The sequence below is a fragment of the Triticum dicoccoides genome, chromosome 4A (genome assembly GCF_002162155.2).
Source record: "Triticum dicoccoides isolate Atlit2015 ecotype Zavitan chromosome 4A, WEW_v2.0, whole genome shotgun sequence".
Classification (NCBI taxonomy): domain Eukaryota; kingdom Viridiplantae; phylum Streptophyta; class Magnoliopsida; order Poales; family Poaceae; genus Triticum; species Triticum dicoccoides.
In genome coordinates, this window is record NC_041386.1 from 17,799,703 (window position 1) to 17,805,045 (window position 5,343).

Genomic DNA, 5,343 nt, shown 5'->3' on the forward strand with positions numbered 1-5,343 from the left:
TCAGTGAAAACGCAAGAGGACCCACTGAACCTGCACATCTTTCACCTCGACGTGCTGGTGATGAAAAACAAATCCAATAAAGATCTTCGGTGGCCGCTTTTGGAGTTACTCAAGAGTAGTAAGATTCTATTTACAGTTTAACCCAAGATGCACATCTAGTGGCTTCAACTACCACTCTATTTTCTTTCATGACACGACCTGGATGCTGGATGTCCCACGTGTCGACAAAAGGAGGAATAACCCGACCAAATCTTCGGTTCTGCTATCGGATGAGATTAGTGCACTTGTTGATACTCCTACTAGAATAGATGCTAGACATGAGACTAGATGCGAGGAAGCAACATCTACTTCTTTACACTCGAACAATAAAGAAGCACGCAAGATCGAGCCTCCGCAGATCAACAATGAATGCATCGAGAAGGCACTAATCCAACTTACAGGAGTAGTAAAATGTATTCTTGTGGTTCTTGTTTTCTTTGGTCTTGCTTTTCTAGTCAAAATTATCTTTCGAGTTCGTGCAAAACGGAGGTGCGTTTGGGGTCGTGCGTTGGAGTTGGCCTTACAAGTGGGACCGTAGTTAAGGAAACCGACTATCGGCAAACCCCCACCTCGCCCGCCGCGCGATGGCTGAAGTTAGGCTGGTCATAGTGGGAGTAACTTACCAAGTAACATAACGCATTTCAAGACAAGTTTGCTTATGCGGCATATAGTTAATGAGGAGAGAAATGTTTGGAGTAACATAATATGTTACTATAACATAATGCAAACCAAAGCAAAATGAGTCTATAATGTAATAAATGCAATCATCTATGATACTACTTGTATGTAACTTTGCACTATGAAGGTAGTAACAAAGACTAGTGTCATATGCATGACACTAGTCTAAGTTACTTCCAACTATAACCAGCCTTAGAGAAACGACGAGGTTGAAGAGATTGCTCTAGCACGGACTCCAAGAAATAATATGGTGTCAAATGGATGTCGTGGTGGTGGCGTGTGCCGTACACCTGGACGTGAATGCTTGTTCTGGCCCATGCCACCCTACTACTCCTACTACTTATTCCTACTAGTATATAGTATACTAGTATCGAGGATTCGAGGTGCTGGTTACGTACAACGGACACATTAACATATGGCTACAGTAAAAACACCCGCCCGACGCGTGAAGCATGTGAAGCTAATACAAATTTAGAGAAGCGACTCGAAAGCCATTCATAAATTTAGTAAGTTTATCACAGGCATATCATTTTATTACATACAACAGGTCATCAACCCACATCGACAACGAGGATACATTACAAATACTAAAGTTTTCACCACACAACAAATAACAAGCCATGAAATGAACTTCAACTCAACCATTCCGCAGCGTTGGAAACGCTTGCTTTGAACCACAACTGATTCTCTGGGACGGGCCATCTGTTGTCGATCTGGAGACCAATGCAGGACCGATCATCCAGGCTGAAGCGGCCTACTATATCAGTACGAGGGTAGGGAACCACCCAAATGTCCGAGGTATAGACACAGTTGCTTCTCATAAATGTGTCAGCAACAATTGGATTGCCTTTCACCATCATCGGATAATTTTGTCCAAGGACGAGCGAGTTTTCTCCAAGACTATCAATTCTGTGCCAGGGAGAAGGAGTTGGTGCTAGCACACTAGTATCCATCCCGAATACCATGCAACGGGTGTTGGAATAGGTCCGGAGAGTGCGACCATGAGAGACACCTGCTTCCTTACCAGTAACATCATTAGTGGATTGTTGTAACGCCCTCTATGCGGCTATATCTCCCATGTGTCGAAGCACAACTTAGAGGCATAACCGCATTGAAAGCAATGTCGCAAGTGAGGTAATCTTCACACAACCCATGTAATACATAAGGGAAAGAGATACATAGTTGGCTTACAATCGCCACTTCACACAAATACATGAATAAAGCATTACATCATCCAAATACAATCAGGGCCCGACTACGGAGCCAAAATAAAAGAAGAACCCCAAATGCGACAAAGGTCCTCGATCGACCCCAACTGGGCACCACTACCGATCAACTAGAACGAAACAACACAAAGGACAAGATCTTCATCGAGCTCCTCCTGAGCTTGGTTGCGTCATCTGCACGGACTCATCGGTACCTGCAAGCTGGTTTTGGAAGTATCTGTGAGCCACGGGGACTCAGCAATCTTGCACCCTCGCGATCAAGACTATTTAAGCTTATGGGTAAGGTAAAGGTATGAGGTGGAGCTGCAGCAAGCGACTAGCAAATATGGTGGCTATCCTGTTCGCAAAAGAGAGCGAGAAAAGGAGGCAAAGCGCGAGCGAGAAACTAGAGAGCAACCTGCGCAAACATTACTCCAACACCGTGTCCACTTCCCGGACTCCGCCGAGAAGAGGCCATCACGGTAACACACTCAGTTGATTCATTTTAGTTAAGTTAAGGTTCAAGTTATCTACAACCGGACATTAACAAATTCCCATATGCCCATAACCGCGAGCACGGCTTTCGAAAGTTCAAATCCCTGCAGGGGTGTCCCAACTTAGCCCATGACAAGCTCTCACGGTCAACAAAGGAATAGACCTCCTCCTGAGACATTCCGATCAGACTTGGTATCCCGGTTCTTCAAGACATCCTCGACAATGGTAAAACAAGTCCAGCAAAGCCGCCCGATGTGCCGACATCCTGATGGGAGCTGCACATATCTCGTTCTCAGGGCAACACCAGATGAGACATCCTACGAGTAAAACCAGCCCTCAAGTTTCCCCGAGGTGGCCCCGCAGTCTACTCAGTTCGGACCAACACTTAGACAAGCACTGGCCCGGGGGGGTTAAAATAAGATGACCCTCGGGATGCGCGACTCCCAAGGGAAAAAGGCTAGGTGGCGAATGGTAAGACCAAGGTTGGGCCTTGCTGGAGGAGTTTTATTCAAAGCGAACTGTCAAGGGGTTCCCATTATAACCCAACCGCGTAAGGAACGCCAAATCCGGGAACATAACACCGATATGACGGAAACTAGGGCGGCAAGAGTGGAACAAAACACCAGGCATAAGGCCGAGCCTTCCACCCTTTACCAAGTATATAGATGCATTAATTAAATAAGATATATTGTGATATCCCAACAAGTAAACATGTTCCAACAAGGGACAACATATCCATGTTCCAACAAGGAACAAACTTCAATCTTCACCTGCAACTAACAACGCTATAAGAGGGGCTGAGCAAAGCGGTAACATAGCCAAACAACGGTTTGCTAGGACAAGGTGGGTTAGGGGCTTGGTTCAACAATATGGGAGGCATGATAAGCAAGTGGTAGGTATCGCAGCATAGGCATAGCAAAAGAGTGAGCAACTAAGCAAGCAAAGATAGAAGTGATTTCGAGGGTATGGTCATCTTGCCTGATATCCCGCAAGGAAGAAGAACGAGTCCATGAAGAAGATAAACGGACGTAGACGAACGGGTCCTCACAAACGCAACGTAACCGGAACCAACCCGAAGAAGCAAACACCGGAAAGAAGCACACAACATAGTAAACAACCAACACATGAACATGGTATGATATGCGGGATGCGGTATGCGATGCATATGCAAGAATTGACAAGGAATGCATGAACTTGGCCTCAACTTGGAAATCCAAGTGTGCCACTGGAAAGATGAGATGAAATCGCTTGAAAACGATATAGAGAACGCCGGAATCGGAGTTACGGTTTGGAAATGGCGAGCACTTCAAATATGACCACGTTCTGCGATTTACAGCAAGTAGTCATCTAAATGCAACAAGATGAACATGCTACAACACTCAAACATGGCAACAAAATACATGGCAGGAATCCATTCATGATGCTTAACAAAAGACTAGCACTGAGCTACGGCCAATTCATCCATTAATAGGTTCAAACAAGCATGGCAAAAATGCATATGGCAAACAGATTTCAGACTTAGTGAAATTAACACAAGCCTGGAATTTCAGATCAGGTAGCACACTTCGGAGCATGAAAACTATATGCTACAAGACCTGAACATGGCAAGGTAAAGCATGGCATGGAACTACTCAAAGAGCTTAACAAAAGTCCCTTAATGACCTTGAGCCAAAAGGGATCAGAAAATACAATTGCAAGCATGTGAACAAGGCAAAAACATAATCAGTTCTCAGACTTAGTGAAAACTGGAGCATGCTGAAAACAGATATCAAGTAGGCATGTTAACGAGCTCGATGCACTCACTACAGAGTAAGTCATGACAATCTAAGCATACACCCATCAAGAATACACAAAATACAAGCTAGACATGGCAAGAACAATACCATAGCATGCACGGATCAACTACAACATCATTGGCAAAATCGCTAACAAGTAGACAATCTGCCCAGATTCACAAAATAGCAAAAATAGAGCTCGATTGACTCAAGCTAGGGTGTTCCATAATTGCAAACAAAGACATGGATGGATAGAGAACTACAATATTAACAAAACATCCTTACTGATCATCCTCAAAAGAGGCACGGATCACTAGGAAACAACATGAACATATGGCATAATGAGATAAACAGACCAAGGACTTGGTGGAAATGCTAAGTCCCTGAAATCAGCATTAACAAGTGCACCACTTTGCAGGCTTGTGCTAGTCACCACACACATCACAAAAATACATGGGTTGCACCTCTGGATAGATGGCAAAACCCTTAACAAAACATATGTAGAGCTCATGGGCATATCATGCACACAATAATCATGGCAAAAATGACAAATATCTAAATGGAGCAGCAGATCTGACAAATAACTCAAGTAGCACTCTTCTAACAGCATTTCGGGCATCAAGATGAACTCAAATGAAAATGATGCAGTGAGATGAAATGATGTACTCTTTGAGACGAACATTTTGATATGCTATATGCATGAATCGGAGCTGCGGATGATGAGATACGATGCAATGAAGATTGCAAAAAAATATGAGAGAGGGAGAGAAAGTCAACCCTAGAGAATTTGGATCCAGATCTGCACGTGGTTTGAGGCCGACCGGAGCCTCTCGCCGGAGACGAGGAAGGAGAGGACAGGAGCGACTCCGGGGAGGTCACGGGCGAAGGGCCCGGCCGGAGTTGAGGGCCGGCGAGGCCAGAGGCGGTGGTGGGCCGCGCCGGCAAGGCTCTCCGCGGCGGCGCCGGCCGGAGCTCAGGAAGAAGCGGGCGGCGGGGCGCGCAGATCCGGGCCACTCCGGTGGACGGCGATGGGTGCTCGCCGGCGATCCGGCGAGGTGAGCGCGTGGCGGCGGTGGCCTCAGGCGCGTTCCGGCAAGGAGGCAGCGGAACGCGGGATGAGAGGCGCGGGCGCTCAGCGGTGCGCGCGGGCC